Source organism: Lissotriton vulgaris, chromosome 6 (assembly GCF_964263255.1).
Source record: "Lissotriton vulgaris chromosome 6, aLisVul1.2, whole genome shotgun sequence".
NCBI classification, from domain to species: Eukaryota; Metazoa; Chordata; class Amphibia; order Caudata; family Salamandridae; genus Lissotriton; species Lissotriton vulgaris.
In genome coordinates, this window is record NC_141694.1 from 174,708,838 (window position 1) to 174,728,684 (window position 19,847).

The following is a 19,847-nucleotide window of genomic DNA, read 5'->3' on the forward strand; positions in this document are numbered from 1 at the left end:
TCAAGTTATTAAAGAACGGGTCCCACTTAAAGGCCCTCCTGGAAAGGATAAAAAGGGAAAGATAAATGCCCCGTGGTTCTCACAAGCTCTGGCTGAACAACATCTATTGTGTGAGAAAAGTGAACATAAATGGACAAAAATGTATGACATTGCTGCCAAAACCCTTTACGTACAACAAAGGAAACTATACCTTTCCAGTATTAAAATTGCGAAGAAGGACCACTACATGAAAGCCATTAAAGAAGCCCAGTAAAAACAAAAAACTGTTTTCTCCATAGTTAAAGCCTTCACTCATCCTAAAGCCCTTCAGCCCAAAATTCCACCGTACTCTGGTCTCTGCAATCAAATTGCTGACTATTTTGAGGAGAAAATTGAATTATTACAGAAGAATTTCCTGGACCCTCCTTTACTCCCCACGCTAGTAGGGTCAGATAAATCAGAGACTAAGGCTCGTACTCTTACTGCCTTTAAACCGGTCTCTGCTTCAAACTCGGGAAGTCATCCTGGCCTGCAAATCTGGGGCCGCGTCTGACTCCTGCCCCCCACGGATACTCCATCAGACGATTGACGCGGAGATACCCCTTCGGGGGTCGATTCTGGCGCTATCTAAGAAACATAATAATAATAATAATAATAATTGTCTACCTACACCACAAACACTCATAAATCTAGGACTTAAAGGGCTCGCCTGGCACCAGAACCTCAGATCTGATCTACTTACAACCAAAGACAAAGAAGAGATTGCAGTCTGTGGCGTCAGTGTCAGCACAAAGCAAAGGTGCGATACCTGCACCTGAGGCCACCACCCTGCAATAGCACAACTGCGGCTCATCTTGGACCAGAGACCAGTTCCAAAGAATAGAGGAAGCCCTCTGAAAGCCAAAGGCAACACCAGAACTCCCTTGGACTAGAGGTACTAGTCACCTGCAGCCCGCTGGTAATCCATGCTCCCGGAACCAAAGAATTACTGGCTACTAGTGCATTTTGGGAAACATCGTGTAGATCGCCAGGAAGTTTCAGCCAGCTACCGTTTCCCCCCGGAATCCAGGACGTTGAAATAACCCAAGGCTGAGCTTGCTGCTGCAATGGATTGTTAATGGCCAGTCCAGCTATCACTAACTTGACGTTGTGCCTCAATGGAACACCGTAGCATTTTTATCCTGCCACCTCAGTGGCCCCTCTATTGAGCTTTTGCATTTGGTTCCTCACCAGCACTTCTAAGCGGTAAAACTAGCAAACCTGCAACTCTCACTTCAGCACCAGAGATAGCGAGGACACCTATGGACCTGGACCCTACAAGCCAGGTAAAATTCACCTGAATGTTGGAGCCTTGTCATGGGACCCACCTCATCTCTACAACCAGTGGGGTCCACTGGACTTGACCTGCAAGTCACTGATTGTCACTAGTGTTTTCCCCATTGGACACAACGTTTAGGTTTTGCAAGAGTGAAATACACAGATTATTTTCCCTATAAAAATAATTGAAACTGGAAAAAATAGGAAAATTTGATTACAAGTTAGAAAAATATAGAGCTTGTGATAATTTCGTTTACATTTTTTAGGAAAGAAACCATATACATTCTTACACAGGATTGTTTCCAATTTTGTAGCCGAAACAAAATATCCACAGGTATTTTTACCATCCCCTAGATGTGGGGATTAACCGGCTCACATTGGGACTCGATAGGTTTTATGGCTAAACAAATGTTAAGAAGGTCTAAGTACAAAGTGCCCAAAGCATTTAAAAAAAGCCTTGGTTCTGGCAGTAAAAAAAGAGTCAGCAAATAAAGGGACAAACATAATATAGCAATAAAAACAAATATCAGGTTCCACCTGTGCTCTCATCATTTCCCTACATGAGGAAGATATAACAGTGTCATCAAGTTAATTGCAATTTAACGCAAATAAAAGGTATCTTCTAAATAGGCAATCAGATGCACAAAAGCATAATTTATCCAGATTTAGCGATTGCTCTCCCTCCCGATTTTTCCATCTTTAGACAGGATAGACCCAAGGGAAGAGGAGGAGGAGTAGCTATAGTGGTTAAAAGCTCCCTTAAGTGTCATACCTTCAATCTTGAGTTCCTTAAAGGTATGGAAGGTATTGGCTTTTCTATTATGTTAAACGCCTCCTCCTCATTTTCGGGGGGGTCTTGTCTATCGCCTCCCCCAGGCACGGCAACCATGTTCCTAGATTCCCTGGCTGGCTCTCTCGGCAAATATTGCTTCGTTACCCACACTTCACACTGTTGGGAAATTTCAACCTTCAGTTGGAATCCAAAATCGATGCACAAGTCCTCAATTTTTACCAGACCCTTGAGATCTTTGGTCTGCACCAAAATGTGATGCAGCCGACTCACAGTGCTGGACATGCACTTGATGGGGTGGGGTTTCAACTTTCACCCTCTAGTAATCCAGGCCCCCATTTTGCAAATCTGGACAGACCATTGTCTTATCCCTTTTAATAATTGTGTGCCCCGTGCCCCAAAAACAGCGAAGGCCAATCAGCAACCTCTTACCCATCTAAATTGGAGGATGCTGGGGGACAGTCTCAAGTCTAAACCTATTCATCAGTCACAGGTCCCCAGCATGTCCGTCGAAGTGGATCAGGATTCAAAACTCTTTCACACTTGGATGCTTCAAGTTATTAAAGAACGGGTCCCACTTAAAGGCCCTCCTGGAAAGGATAAAAAGGGAAAGATAAATGCCCCGTGGTTCTCACAAGCTCTGGCTGAACAACATCTATTGTGTGAGAAAAGTGAACATAAATGGACAAAAATGTATGACATTGCTGCCAAAACCCTTTACGTACAACAAAGGAAACTATACCTTTCCAGTATTAAAATTGCGAAGAAGGACCACTACATGAAAGCCATTAAAGAAGCCCAGTAAAAACAAAAAACTGTTTTCTCCATAGTTAAAGCCTTCACTCATCCTAAAGCCCTTCAGCCCAAAATTCCACCGTACTCTGGTCTCTGCAATCAAATTGCTGACTATTTTGAGGAGAAAATTGAATTATTACAGAAGAATTTCCTGGACCCTCCTTTACTCCCCACGCTAGTAGGGTCAGATAAATCAGAGACTAAGGCTCGTACTCTTACTGCCTTTAAACCGGTCTCTGCTTCAAACTCGGGAAGTCATCCTGGCCTGCAAATCTGGGGCCGCGTCTGACTCCTGCCCCCCACGGATACTCCATCAGACGATTGACGTAATCAACCCTATCATTAATGGGATCGTCAATGCCTCTCTTAGTACAAGTACGGTACCCTCAGACTGGAAAAAGGTTATAGTTAAACCACTCGTGAAAAAAGCCAATAAATCCATCACTGATCTATCCAACCTACGACCAATATCCCTCATTCCAGTGCTGGGTGAGAAAACGGAACAGATGGTGTACCAAGAGCTTAAAAATGATGTTGAAACACACAATCTCCTTCATCCTCAGCAATCAGGTGTCCGCCCCAGGCACTCGACGGAAACAGCCCTTATTGAGCTCACAGATTCTATAACATTTTTAAAGGATGAAGGTAAAAACGCCATCCTGATTTTGTTAGACCTAACAGCGGCATTCGGCACCATCTCCCACAAAATACTGATCAACAGGCTGTAAGATATAGGTATCACTGATATGGCCTTAGCATGGATAATCTCCTTTCTGTCAGATAGATCCCAGACCATCGCCCTTGGCCCCTTTCTTTCTGAGGAAAAAAAGATAACATCTGGAGTCCCGCAAGGCTCTATTTTGAGTCCTTTATTTTTTAATGTTTATATGATTCCCCTCATTTCCTTAATTGAGTCATACGTATACTTGTTACATCCTATGCCGACGACACTCAATTGATCGTACCCTTGGATAAGAACTCCACCGAGGCTGAACAGAACTTAAAGGATTGCCTAACGGAGGTTTTTCATTGGATGGAAAATAACCATTTAAAATGCAACAGTAATAAGACGGAGATTCTTCTGTTGGGGAAAAATGTCCACTTCTGCCCAAGCAAATGGTGGCCAGAGCACTCCCCTGTGCCTCCCCACTCAGTGGAATCAGCTAGAAATCTGAGGGTCTTATTTGACTCCACACTCTCCTTTGACCAGCATGTGAGGACTGTGGCAGGAAGCTGCTTTAACACTATCAAATCTTTAAAGAAATTCTTTGATTTCCTTCCCACTGACTCAAGAAAGGCGGTAGCAGTGGCCCTCATACTATCCCGTTTAGACTATTATAATGGCCTAATGGCTGGGGCAAAATAGGCCACGTTAAAAAAACTGGAAAGCATCCAACACGCTGCAGCCAGACTAGTATTGAAATTACAGATGAAATCGTCTGCAGCGGCTCCCCTTAAGCAACTGCACTGGCTTCCTCTGCATAAAAGGATTTTTATTTAAAATCCTAGTCACTGCCTTTCGAGCTCTCAATAACACTGGTCCGAGGTACCTCTCTAAGCGGTGCACCCGCTATAATTCTTCCAGAAAGTATAGGTCATCTGGGGGCAATTTGATCAATATCCCCATATTCCACTACAAAACTAAGGGGGGAAGACCCTGACTGTCTTGCTTCCAAGGCCTGGAATGCCATGCCCAAAGACCTCAGACTTCTAGACCAAGAGACCATTTTCAGGAAACAATTAAAGACCTTGATTTTTAGTCTACCGGATGCCCTAGCAATGGCTGCCATATAGCTTCCCCAAATATACTATACACTTTCTCTGCGCCAGGATGCTCCTTTCGGAGCGACAGTTGCGCTTTATAAATACCCAATACAAATACAAATACAAATACATATCACTCAGTTCCTAATTTTTTGGTTGGTTCCAGGTAGTAGGCACTTGCACTCAGTTTTGGGGACTGCAACTTCTTCCTTGTCTTCATTATTTGACCCGGAGCAAGAGAGAGACAATTAGAAGAAGGGTAAATAAGGAAGAGTTCAATAACAAACAAAGACAACGTGAGAGAGCAGGGATGTAAAAGAACCTGCAACTGCGAGATAAACTCATAAGAAGTCTTATGTGGCGGAATAAAGAGTCGTAAGGTGGAATCAAGACTGTCTGCAGCTTGGATAATCACCATCCCTACCTCAGGAAAGTGCTGGCGGCAGGCTCCTACATAAAAACGTTGGCCCTTTGCACTTCTTTATTTATTTTTTACAAATCAAAATCTGCTGACTCGCAATATGTAAGACTTTCATATTGCTTGCCATGGACCCTCATATCGTTGATTTAAAATGTAAGTACTCACTGTTTTTCAGGCACATTGAGTAGAGGTAATAGTGCAGGGTTTCATGCTGACCTCTTCTTGTCTTTCTATAACCTCTCTTAGGTTTTGACGATGGCCCCATAAGTTTCTTATAGCTTGAGCACATGGGTCACCAAAGCTACTCAGGGCTCCTCGTGAGGGATTCCAAAAGCAAGACAATACAATTTATCAAACTTTAAGGGAGATTTATTCCATTTGTTCCCATTGCTCTTCGCGGACAGACCACACAGGAAGCAATATTCAGGCTTGCAACAATTCGTGGGGCCAAAAAAAAACGTACGAATATCAGTGGGATAGGCTTGGGAAATAGTCAGCAAAAAGGGGGAAATTGTTACATTGTAAAGGGAAATGCCCAAACTAAATTGATGGAGTTTTTTCTCACTGAAGAAATATTGAACTATTTTCTACAGTATGCCACCTTTTACTTGTTGCAAGGAAACTCATAAAAACCTTCAACTCTTTCAGATTTCTGGCTCTTTTTCTTACAGGAAAACACAGTTGTTGGCCTAATGCAACATTTGTACTTGTGAAAAAGGAAAAGCAACTTAGAGACACCCCAACTGCTATGTGCTATATTTATTGTTTCTAGAACGATATTTAGGGGGTGATTTACCAAATCTCCACGCACCGCGTTGCGTGACAGGGAGGGAGCAAGAGAGCGCTATATTTTCAAAGATTTGGCTCCTCCTCCCCTTTCCCTTGCGCGGGTGCTGATTACAGCTGCTGTGGTCCACCCACACACCTTAGCACCGTAGCACTAGGGTGTGTGTGTGAGTCCAGCATAGGGTTTGTACAGGAAGGATACCCTTATTGTACAAAGAATACTATGTCTAGACAAGAGGGAAAGCTTTTACTACTTTGTATGTGTGCTGCATAGTTCAGCACGCATGCAAATTCATAAAAGGAAACATTTCTCCTTCCTTGTGCCTACTGAAATTGGTAAATTGTGTTTAGCTTGAGAAACCTTCGATGTTTGCATTGGTTCACCTATGCACCACCCTTGGCTGCCCCCATAGAGCAATGTAATGCAAAGCAGCATTATGTGCTGCTTCACATTACTTTTATGTCCAGCGCAAAACAAGTTTAGAGCTGGAAAGTAAGATTGGAAAAGAAGATTTTGCGCCATTTTGTGTCACTTTTGTGACGCAAACACGGTGGAAAATCTTATAACTCTTCCCCAATACGTTTCCTAAACAAACAGAGTGTGAAGAAATGGGCTCACGTGAACATGGAGGTGTATACGTTGCATCAAAACTCGTCAGTTTGGCATCCAGTGTTAACTTTAGGAACGTCAATACAATGACCTATTCCCCTCCTTGAATGTTCCTGCATCGTTTCATAAAAAGTTTCATTAAAAAAAGAGATGTATTTTTTATAATAAAGTAAAGTTTGTATACATGATTTTTAAAAATCCCTTTTCAGGAGACTCATTTGCCAAAAATGGCTCGCCTTCTTAAGAAACCAGCAAACACAACATTCGGCAGAGATTGATTAACATCAAATATAGTCTTAATACACCCATTGTCTCTCCTAGATCTAAAGGTTTCAGCTTCTGGTCGTTACGGTTGGAGGACCTCCAAAGACTGGTGAGATGGATGGATGAATTGAAAGGATTTGCTGCAGGAAAAAGAAAATATTGAAATTTGAAGTAGAAAATGAAAAGGTGACAATGAGAGGGGAATTATGAGCATTTGAATGAGAGAGAAGAAGTGTGAACTTGCAAGGGCCATTCATGGAATCCGGGAGTGGGGGTTCAGAGTCGTTCGAGGCTGGGAAAGGAGTAAAGTTCAAATAAAAAGTATAGCAGATTTGAGCAATAAACAGGAAACATGCATTAGTGGACTAAGAAAGACAAGACATGTGAGAGGTGTAGGGCATTGCAGAGGTGAATCATGCAATGGGGGAAGAGTGATGAAGAAAGTTAGATACAGGAAAGATATGCATTGAAAATAAGTGCAAAGGGAAGGGATACTTCAGGAAAGAGGAGATGTCACAAGGAGTACCTGTACAGGACATGGGAGGTGCATATCACAGATGAGCGATGAAAGGAAGTATTGGGCAGATTAATTGCATGTCCAGGAGGAGAAAAAGAGAAATGTGAGGATCAAAGTACAATTGGGTGTTACAAGGAAAAGGTAAAGAGTAGAGGTGATGATGAAGCAGGGTAGAGTGGGGAGGTTCAAGGGAAATTATGGGTCCAAGGAAAGGTGGTAGACAGGTAAGAAGGAGTCGGAGTTCATACTAAAGGTAAAACAAAATAGGCTACCCATACCAACCTCAATATGATGTGTTTAACAGAATATCTGGGGCATAATCTACAAATAAGTGCTACGGCGTGGCACCGCATGCCCTTTAGCTGCGCCACGCTGCAGCACTTTTAAAGCACTGGGATTACAATACTATTTTGCATCTCTTTGCTGTCTCCTGCACTGGCACACAATTGGCTGCCATGTGCCGATGCAGACACCCTTGCACCATGGTGCAAGGATGCCTGTGTCACAAGGATGATTGTTTATGTCAAGGAAGGGTTCCCTTTCTGCACATAAACAATCTGAAATGACATTTTTCGAATTCTATGTGTGCTGCATTAGCACACATAGAACTTGCAAAAAGTCATTTTTCTAAACAATTGTGTATGTGCAGGAAGAGACACCTTTCTGTACATAAACAATCACCAGAGGTGAGCTCTCCGTGCTATGTTTGCTGCAGAATGCAGCATGCGTGAAAACAGCAAAAAAAAGAGGACACATGAATACATTTCTCCTCATTGTGCCTCCCTACGCCTCCCTTGTGTAGGTGTAGCATTCAGACGGATTTCCAGGTTTACGATTACTGGTAAATCTGGAAATGTGTCTGGTTCAATGGGTGTTGCGTAAACACCCACAGCAACACCCATGAAACGCTCCTTTCATGCAAAGAGCTGCATGAAAAGGGGCTATATTTACAAGGACAGGAAAAGCCACGCAGGTTTGCTCTTCCGATCCTTGTAATATGGGCCACAAAAATGCGCTGCCGGTGAGTCACAAAAAGTGACGCACCGGCGGTGCAAGAGGCTTGTAAATAAGCCCCGTGGTTCTCGTTAATTCCTTACCATAGGACCCACACGTTTGTGATAACCGAAGCTTATCTACAAGATACTGTCTGGGCTTACATGTGTTCTCCAAGCTCAATATTGGAAAACAGGAAGCATTAATCAGCAAACTGAATCATATGGTGTTGGCATGTGAACCATGGATTTGGAAAAGTTCAAAGTACATTTTAATTGTTTGCTTTTAATACGTCTGTGCTCATTCTACTTAACTGTCTGGGCACTTAATATTAATGTAACATATTCTGCTCGCTGAATGTGGTAAAATAATTATCTCACCGGTGTAAAAAGAGTAAACATATATCCCTGTTGAATTCCTTTTCAGAAATGAATTTGCGTACAGTGATGGTTCTGCTTCTTGCAACATGGATGCAGGACTCATACGGCCAGGTATTGTGCATTATTCTTTCTTTTATTTGGTAGAGGTACAGAAAAGTACTTATCAATAGGAAATGCTCTTAAGAGAGGAGGAGCAAACATGTACACAAATAATTTTGAAGTTTAAGTGACTTTCCAAAAACCTTCTTAGGGAGATTGCATCAAGACATAGGCATTTGAGCTGATATTTACACTACAATAATTCTTAAGAGGATGGGGCAGTCACGATATTATCAGAGGTACCTAGAAATTCCAACTCAAGGAGTATGAGAGTGTTCAGGAGAAAAAGCTAAATAGATGAACAGAAGTAATACTGGGCAAAATGTTGTGCGATTCTGCGATACTAATTTTAGAGGAGGTATACTAGATATTACACAATCTTGCTAGGTGGAATCCTATGTTTAGTCGCAGTTATCTAGGGCCTAAAGTGGCAAGGTGTCCCAAGAGAAGCAAATGTCAAGCATTAAAGCAACTCCAAAACTATATTAAAGTCAGAAAAGCAAACAAAGACATTCCAACACAATGGAGTTCAAAGAAGAATTTTTTTTTTGCATAATACAAATTATGGGGGTCATTAGGATCGCGGACGGACTTGAGTCCGTCCGCGACCCCAGAGCATGAGGGAACGTCCGCATGGGCTGCGGCGTTCCCTCTGTGCAGATTAGGATGTGACTGCCAGGGTGGCGGTCACATCCTCTATTTTTAACATTGCTGCGGGTGGAGCTTCAAGCTGCACCCGCAGCAATGTTAAAAATGCATGCACAGCATTTGCGTGCACAAAGCGGCAGGCACCGCGCGGTGCCTGCTGCATTGTGCACGCAAATGCAGGGGGGTACCATAGGTACCCCCCATGTGCACCCCCCACCCCCCACTACACCTAGGGGGCCCGCAATGGGCCCCTGCAGTGCAGTTACACATGCTTTTCCACGGCGGAAAAGCCGCCGCGGAAAAGCATGTTTCCATGCACATCCTAATCTGGCTGAAGGTGTCTAAGAGACACCTTCACCATTTTAGTGCTTTTCCGCCGCGGTTGTAAGCCAGCCGCGGCGGAAAAGCTGCGGACCTAAACCATGACCCACCAGCCATCCTAATGTGGCGGTGGGTCCTGGTGGGTCCGCAGAGGATTTTCCGCATCCTCCGGGCCGGCGGTGGCTTCCGCCGTCCCGGAGGATGCGGAAAATCCTCCATCCTAATGACCCCCTTTATTATGGGAACCAGAGATATAAATTATAGGTACCTATTCACAAGATGCATTTCATAGTACATTCGGTAGAACTACTAATGCACTACAAAATGCTATTCACATACTTACTTGTGGAGAATTTGCCTACTAGGCTCCTAAGTATCTTATTCTATACTTCCATGTTTTAATAGTAAATTTGAAAGGGATAGAGGTGAGTGGCTGGAAAAAAGGGGCATAATTGCTACTTAATGAGAGGGGAAAATGCAGAAGTAAATAGTGGTTAAGGGAGTGCTAGTGAGGGGGTTCAGGAATGGGCATGCACCCATCCACAAAAGAATAATATCATTGCTTTGCCGAAACCCAATACAGATCCAACGCATCTAGGCAGGTTCCTATCATCCGCTGGTGTTATTGAACATAGAGTATAAAATACTGGCTAGGGTATTGGCGGAGAGGCTGACTCCACTGGTGAGCTCCCTGATACACGCAGACCAGAACGGGTTTATTCAAGCATGTACCACCTCCTACAATTTACGCCATCTCTTCCGACTAATGAGATATGCCCACAATGTCTGGTCGAGGTTGGCTGTCTCATCCTCGATCTAGAGAAGGTGATTGACACTATTGAAGGGCCTTATCTTTTGAAGGTCCTTCTGAAATATGGCATAGGCTCAACATATATATGCTTGGTGAGTCTTTTCTATGCTAACTCTAACTTGAGGGTGCGAACGAGAAGTCTCATCTCAACACCGCAGAGGGTCTGCAGAGGTGCAAGACAGGGCTGCCCTATTTCTCCCCTCCTTTTCTCTTTAGCTACAGAGCCTCTAGCTCTAGCTATGAGTCATAGGACATTAGGGCATACCACTGACCAGGAAAACACATGCAATCTCAGTATATGCGGAAGATCTACTATTGTATGTTGGAGATACCTGCTCTATCCTGGATGTCATACCTGGCCTACTTACTCGCTTCGCAAGTCTGTCTGTACTGAGTGTCAACTAGGGAAAGTCTTGCTTGTTTCCATTCATTTCAAACATGCCTGACCTGGCGCTCATTATTAATGGAGCTCCTGTTGCTAGGCAACTGACTTTGTTCCATTATCTTGGCATTCGAAAATATACTGATGGAGTGCTGCTTGATGGCAGTCTCACACGCGCACTCACCTCCTTAGGTGCTCTCACGAAAATGGTTGTACTCTTACGTCTTCTTTACTTTTTCACTAATCTGATGCTGTACCTTGGGAGGGGCCGTGACGGAGCTCCTCCCATTCTGTGTGTGGGGTCTCACTCCGCCAGCTCGCTCACGGAATAGCGGGGTCTGGTGTTTCCCGTATTGGAGATTTCTCACCGGTCGCATGGTCGCCTGGAATCTGGAGCTGGCCATATGGAGACACTAATTAGGAGCGGGTAATTTCTCCTCTCCGATGTCGACCGGCGCCTTGAGTTAGGAAGCGCAGTTGCGGTTGCAGCGGCGGTCCATCAACCCTCCGTTTGAGAGGGCTGAGCTTTGGGCGTGTGCTTGCCCGAGACATTTGGACATCTCCCGAAGTATGCTCGGCATCCGAGGAGGGAGGGGGGCGTGAGTGGGGTCTTTTTTCTTTTCTTTCTCTTCCTGGACCCTGATTGCCTTATAGTTTGCTAACAGCCTCTAGCTGATAGCTGGGTGGTCCGTATTGATTGGCATGGTCTAGCTCTACAGGCAGGGGCCCGGGGGAGTGTGGAGTCTCCAGCAACATTTTTTGACACAGTATTTACGGGCAGAGGGCCCGTGGAAGGTGGAACAGATCGACACTGGGTAGTGGAAATAGCAGAGGCGGATGGTGATCAGAGGAGGCAGTACGCCCTCAGAACCTGCCTGGTTTCGGGAGTTGGCCGCTGCTAAACCCTGGAGGAGTAACCCTGGGAGGCTGATTCAAAACATATGCCGGAAGATAACTTATTCATTGGGCACAGTAAGCCCAATCCCTGGTGAAGTACATGTGACTGGGTGCCTCCTAAGAAGCGGGGGCTCCTATTACGACCTTGTTACCTTTATTTTGGAGACTTCTGCGCTGCTCAGTGGGGCAAGTCTTGGCCAGAAGGGTGAAGTAGGAGGCGTTTGCAGTGACGCATTGGATACCGCGTCCTACACCCCTACAGTGTTGACTTATCACTCAGTGATCTCCAACAGCGGTGGGGTGTGGGAGCATTGTATGGAGACAAATAGCCAGTGTAACGCTAGCCCATATCCTGGCTTCCCCCCAGATAACCTAGACAAGCCAGGGCCCTTGGTGTCTGAGTCTTTCCCCGCGGTCAGCAGGTATACTCTCCATAATCGGGTCTCCAATATAGTGCCAGGTCCCTCAAAACCTTCAATTTCCCCTCCGGTGACCCTTATTAAAATTATATCACAGAAAAGGAAAGCGAAGGGGAAGGGAGACCATAGTGGATCAGACACCCCACCGGGAAAAGGAAGGGGCAAGAAAAAGGCAAAGGGCGGGCCACCAGTCTCACTAAGAGTCACTCCATCGCTGAAATCTTACTATAAGGTTCTCTCAGCCAGTGCCTTAAGTAGGACAAAAGAGACAAAAGAGATGACTGTGGCGAGGGCCACAACAAGTCCAGTAATTGAAGCTACAGAAGCTACAGAAGCTGTTTGGGATGCGGATCCTATAGAGAAGTCAGCGAATATCAATTCTTCATCTACACCAACTCAGTTTCGCCCATCTCCACAGTTGTCTCCATCCCCTACAATCAATATGCTCGAAATGTTGCATCCGGCAGTGGAACTTTCTAATAGTTTCTCCGCTATGGATATTCAAGATACCGAGCAGGTGGGCCAGATTAATCTGGGGAGTCCAAAGGAGGAAATATCTAGATATAAATAGGCAGTTCCTATTGGTGCCTCCCTGGACACTACAATATCCACAATATCCACATCGTCTACCCTGGCAACCCTGGCAGATATTCTGTTGGGACTAAGGGATGACATAGGGAGACGGTTCACCATATCAGAGGCTAATCAGACGGCCATTCAGGCCTCCTGCGAGGCACTGGCCCGAAAAGTGGAAGAAGTCTCATTAAGGACGGATGCCCTAGAAGTGGAAATGCGTAAGATCAAAGAATCCCTTTCTACATCCGCAGTTAACATCGATAAGCTGGTCCAGCAGAACCGGGAGATGAGAGACGACCTTGAAAGACTCGAGGAAAAATAAAAAAAAATTCTTGAATGTCCCTGAGGACCTTGAAGGTTATGACATCAAGGCATTTATTGTCGCAGTGCTTAAAACGGCATTCTTAAATGACTTTCCCGATACAGACCAAAATCTACTAGCCGATATTCAGAGAGTCCATCGTGACCCCTACAGGCGGAACCCAAGGAAAGAATGTCCAAGGAAAATCTTGGTCAACTTTCTCACCTATGCCATTAAGTAAAGGATCCTGTCGCTTGCACTAAAAGCAGGTTCTATAAAAACAGTGTCCTTTTCCACACCATTTTCCTTTACAATCCGCTCTGATGTTTCACATTTCACAGCATTAAAGCAATGGGAAATGGGAAGAGATTGGCAACTTTTAATACCCTGGGGGCACGCGCTCAGTTGAAATTTCCTCCTTCACTCCGGGTAATGTGGAACAACCACATGTATAACATCCGGCACGTGGAGGAAGCAGACAGTTTGATTCAAAAAATAAGAGCAGGCAATAAAAGGGCGAGTGGAGAAGGGATGCAAGAAGTTGGGGACGCAGGGAAGGGGTGAGTGATATAGCGATATAGCTATTTGGAGAACGTAGTAGGGTAACTAACAGTTAGATACTGAGTGTGCTATATACTGGCTCAAGGTAACAACCGCTACAGACAATTGATATATATTATTTTTTCTTTCACACACTATCTTATAACCATACACAGGATGGGGGGGGGGGATCGGTCTAAGAGCGTAATGCTCAGGAAGGAAAGGAGGGTTCCCCAGGGAGGTGGAGCGGGTTTAGGGTTGCAAAGGGGGGGATTGCAAGGGAAAAAAAGAAAAACAATGTGTTCTCATCTTATAGGTACTCACAAGAACCTCAAATTAAACAGTATAGTGTAGAAGGCCGTATGGACATAGGGGCAAGAAGGAGGGGTTGGAAAATACTGACTGACCCATAATAGTTTGGATTTTATATCCTGGAATGTCAATGACCTCCGATGTATTAGGAGACGTAGGTTGATCTTTAAATATTTAGAGCAGTCTGCTGCTAAAGTAATTTTACTTCAGGAAACTCACTTGAGCTCCTGCAAGAGTAAAGAGGTCTTCGGGAAACTTAAATGGATCGGAGCCTTCTGCTGTTCTGAGCAGTCATCGGCAAATAAGGGAGTAGCAATCTTACTCAAGGCTGGCATTGGAGGCTCTATAAGGTCATTTACAACAGACCAGTCAGGAAGATGGGTTCAAGCACAGGCCAATTTTAGTGGAAAGGTCATGACTGTCGTGTCTTACTATGGGTAAAATATAGATGATTCAGCCTGCCTGCAGAAGGTACAGTTTAACCTGGCCGAAGTTAGCTCCCCAATGATTATTGGTGGAGATTTCAATATCCTTCTCGATCCCTGGCAAGACCGCTCTAACTATCGCCAGGTAGTTACCACTCTGAGATTCCGCCGTGCCTTGGTGACTATGATCCATGAACTTGGTTTAATTGACACCTGGAGAGTTAAGAGCGGCTCGGCGCCAGGTTTTACGTACTTTAGTAAAAAACACAGGCATGCCTCAAGATTGGATTACATCTTGATGGATAGAGTCTGTCTAGAGGCTTTGCTGGATATTAAAATCTTACCTAGTACCCTGTCTGATCATGCCCCCATTTTTTTCTCAATCAACACAGGTAGGGCTAGGACCACAATAACCCACAGGTGGACCTTAAAAAAGGCAGTTTTAAATGATCAGGTCATTGTCACAGCGGTTGGCGTCTCCTCCACTAATTATTTTTCTGATAATATAGGTTCAGCCCCGCTCGAATTTGTTTGGGACGCCTATAAGGCTCATATCCGAGGTCAGTTCCTTAGTTTAACTAGTTCCAGCAATAGGAAGGAGGCGACCAAATTTAAGACGATAGAAGATAGAATATCATCCTTGGAAGCCTTGAGATTAAGTGCTCAAATGGATGATATGTCACAGGTCTTGGCTGAAATAGATCACCTACGCCTATAATATCGAGGTCTACTTGACCAGAAAGTTAAGGCTCAGTGGGCTGCATACTCCATGGAAAACTATGAGTATGGCGAGAGGGCTGGGGCAGTATTGGCAGGTAAGATTAGAGCGGATCGGGTCAGGAACAATGTTAACAGGCTAATTATTGTTGAGCAGGGAACCATATCTCATTCGCCCTCTCAGGTCAACCAATCTTCACCAAATGAATGTTCCAAAGTTTAAATACAGCAGGCTTGGTGGCCAATCCATCTCTGTCAGAGTGGCGAGAGCTTGGAATACCCTTCCTCTCCAGTTGAGAACATCCTCATCCATCATGGTGTTTAGGAAAGGCCTAAAAACCCATCTCTTTAACATCACTGCTTAATGGCTGTCTCTCTACTCTGGATTTACTCTGATCTGTCTCCCCTTTCTCTTGCGCCAGGATACTATTGTTTTAGTAACAGAGCGCGCTACAAAAGCCTCTATAATAATAATAATAATAATAATAATAATAATAATATCTTGCCATCAGGAGGATATGGAAAAACGTTTTTTCTCCCTCTTCTCGGAATTATATCAAGAAGAGGCTTATCCAGGTTCTGCTAACACTCTGCAGTGGCTGGAAAGCAAGGCCCTTCCAGGCCTGGCAGAGGATGGTCGTAACATGCTACATATAAAAAAAATAAAAAATAATAAAGCAGCAGGGCCTGATGCTCTTCCAGGCGAAGTCTATAAAGCGCTCCAGGACCTCCTGGTAACAAGACTCTGTGAATTATTTATTTACGTCTACAGTCCTCAAGGCAGAATTCCGCCGTCTTGGAAAGAGTCTACTATTTTGTTAATTTTAAAACAAGGGAAGGATCCCCTTAAGGCAGACTCTTTTAGACCAATCTCCCTGGTAAACGCGGACTATAAGATCTTTACCAGTGTTTTGGCAGGGAGATTGGCCAAGTTGGTCCCATTTTTGATCAATCCGGACCAGAAGGGTTTCATCCACGGGAGATTTATTCATGAGTTAACCTTACAGCTGATCGGTAGTATCGGTGGCACGGTTAGAGCCGTTAGCGTTGGCAGCTTATGACGCCGCAAAGGCTTTTGACGTGTCAACTGGGGATTTCTGTGGGATGTTCTTACCACTATGGAGTTCGGAGCAACTTTTATTCAAACCTTGAGAGGATGCTATGAGGGAGCCTCGGTGGCGATTCTATTGAACGGTTTTCTGTCACCACGCTTTAATATTGGGAGGGGAACAAGGCAGGGGTGCCCCATCTCGCCCCTCTTGTTCGATCTCTATGTTGAGCCTCTGGCACAAGCATTGAGGTTGGATGATCAAATTACACCCTTCAGAATAAAGGACTATTGTTGCCAGCTGGCTTTATATGCAGATGATTTGTTGGTTTACACCAGCAACCTTCCCCAGAGTTGAGGAGATTATGGCAGATTACGGTCTATGCTCTGGCTATTTGATAAACAGCACAAAAACAGAAATAATATGCTGGGGAGTTGACCACTGGGAGGGAGCCCAAAGTAGCCAGTTTAGGTACTTAGGCGTATTAATTACATCTGACCTTAAGAACATAGGGAAGGTTAATTTGAAAAAGGTGGCCAAAGACATTGATCATTTATTTTCGAGATGGCAAAATCTTCTGTTAACAATATATGGCTGTGTCAACTTGGTCAAAATGGTCATCTTGCCCAAACTGACCTATGTATTTAACACAATACCCTTAACCTTCCATAATAAAATCTTGGGAGAGATTCAGGGGTAGTTAGGCAGTTTTATCTGGGCATATAAGAAAGCCTGGAAATCTTGGAAAAAATGGAAAAGAAGACTGATAAAGTGGGGTCTGGAGCTTCCAGATGTTATGTTTCAGCTAAAAAATATTCGAACCCTTCTAACTAGCCCGGGTGATTCTCATTGGGGGCGGATTTTTAATGCGATGCTAGATCAGGAGGGGGGTGGCCCTGGATTTTTGTATAAATTTGGTGCCCCAAGATTTTACAAAAAGGTCCGCCTAAAGGTACTAAAATCTGCCTTGATACTTTGGAATAGAGTGAAGGGATGCTGGGGCATAAAATATTATTTGGATTTTTCCCCTACATGGGATTCTCCGGGCACACCGCTGTGTCTCCAGGACAGTCTGTCTCTTTCAGTTAGGAGAGCAGGAATAGTAATCTGGTCAGACCTAGTGTCATCTGAGGGGGTACTTCCTTGGGAGATCCTGCGGTCTAGGATTGGGGATTCTTCTTCAAGATTTAAATATATTCAACTCTGTTCATGGTATTCTGCTGAGAAAGACAACATCGGTGGAAACTGGGACATTGAGTTGGCGCTCCAGTCCCCGAGTGGCAGGAAGAATGAAGTGGGACTCTGGTATAGGGAACTGATTGAGGCGGATGAAATTCTAGCCTCCCGTTACATCTTGTTTGGAGACTCTCTGTCCTGGAGGCCCCCTCGGCTGACCTATACAATATATCTCTTCAATATTTGTATAGATTTGTCAAGTCTGCTTCTATTAAAAAAAAACACTACTACATCATAAATAGGCTCTATTACACTCCAAAAAAAAATGCAAAATGTGTTAGTCCATCTCCTTTGTGCCCTAGATGTGAAATGCCAGAGGCTGATGATATCCATGTTTTTTATGAATGCCCTATGATTGGCCCCTTCTGGGCCAATGTGGAGAGGACATTGGAGAGTGCTTTTAAGATTAAGCTTAGTTTGAATGTTGTAAGGGTTTTTTTGGTCTGGATATTGCTGTTATTGGTGGGCCAAAGGGGGACACAGGTGGCTTTATTTTTCACCCTAATTCTTATTGCACACAGAGAAATCTGTAAGGTATGGAAGGATGCTACCCCTCCCTTGCATGAAAAATGGCTTCAATCTGTTCTGAGAACCACACGTTTTGAAACTGGTACACCACATAATAGGAACAGCATGGTTTGGCGACCTTTGATGGAATGGGCTATAGAAATGAGGCTGGTAACAAACCCCGAAATTGTCCAATGATTACACCTGGCCCTAGAATAAAGGGGTAGCCGGGTCGGCTCCGGGTACAACAAGAACTTCAACCCTGGGTGCCCAGGATGGAATGGGGTTGCGTGTGTTCATTTGTAAGTGCCAAAGGTGAGATGAGGACAAAAAAATAATAATCTGATGCTGTACCTTTCCCTGTCTTTTTTCCGTTCACTTGAGCGCATGATAAGAGACCTTATATGGAACAGAATTTTATGCAGGGTGGCGCTCTGAAAATCGTATCTGCCTTTGATGCAGGGAGAATTGGCAGTACCTAACCTGGAGCATTTTTACTTAGGATCCCAGATCCAATGGGGAGGTCATTGGAGGGCGGGGTTGCCCCTCTCGAACACAACAAGAGATGGCCCTCCCTGTTAACTGGTCACCCGTCTTCATCTGTTCCACACCTGGTCGAAGACATCCCGGACTTGTCCCCTACTGCTGCATTTGGCCCATCGCTGCTTCCGCACTTGTTTATATCTCACTAAACATATAACAACCTATGCCCCCGCAATTCCACACCTAGGTATGGCCAGGGGTAGCAGGTTAACTATGCTGACTGAGCTCTTGGCATCGCATACAGCAGGCTTACATACACTTGGGGATCTGTACCATGATGGCATACTCGCACCATATGAGACACAGACACAGGAGGAGCGTTACCCTGGAACATTTAATCAGCCATGCCCCTTGGACTGGCACATTACAGCAACAATAGGGATATGTCACCCATGAACAACCAACTCACCTCACACTACAATATTTACATATCATGGGAGAAGGGCAGTATCTTACTCACTGGTTGGTGTAGAGTCGCGCTCGAGTGGTTGTGCACTACGTCACGACGTAGCGCGCGAGGTGGCCATTTTGTAGACTCGCCACGGAGCGCGAGTCGGGAGATAATCCTTTAGAGCACTGGGCGCCCGGCGCTCTCCTGCAATATATATACAAATAAATATATGTTCCTGCACACGTTTGGCCCTACAGTTCTTTGTGTGTGTATATGCCTGCATTATCACAGTGGCGACGAGGCCAAAAAAAACGGGGAAATAAAGATTAAGGACACCGACCAGGCAAGAACCCAGCACCAGGAGAAGGGAATACACAGGCACCAGAAAACCACCACAGAAGTACAGGAAGAGCCAGGAGGGACCAACATACAGAAGAAGCAGGAAAGTGTGGCAGAGGCACAGGGCAACGCAGAAGAGCAGCAGAAGCACAATATCTGCACCAGGTACAAGGGACAGTAAGACAGGAGAGGGGATACAGGAACAGACCCCACTGTGACCCCTGTAGCACTGGGGGGTGAAGATCTGATGAGGAGACACCAAAAGGAGAGGCTAGCCCAGGATAGACACCCCACAAGTTAAAGGCCCTGGCAGAGCCAGTGAGAGATGGAGAAGGGGGCGCAGAGGGACCCCAATTGAACCTGGCGCTAGAAGAGGGAGCAAGCGCGCCGGGCAGCCCTTAAGGTCAGGAGGCGGAACCAGTGAGACGCACCGAAATGAGTGCGCAGGCATCATCGCTGATGACGCTGATGCCATTCTTGCCCAAACCAGGAGAGCCTCTGATGAAATGGGAGGACTGGAGAGAGTACATCATGAACTACATTGAAGCCCTGGAAGACGAGCATGGAGAAGCCTTCCCCAGTAAAAGGAAGAAGAGGATACTTCTGCACAACTTAGGCCCGGAAGGGATCAGGGTATTCCAGAATCTAGTACCCACACCCAGGCAAGTCGCAGATGACGACGTATTCAGACACGAATAGAAGATCTGAACAACCACTA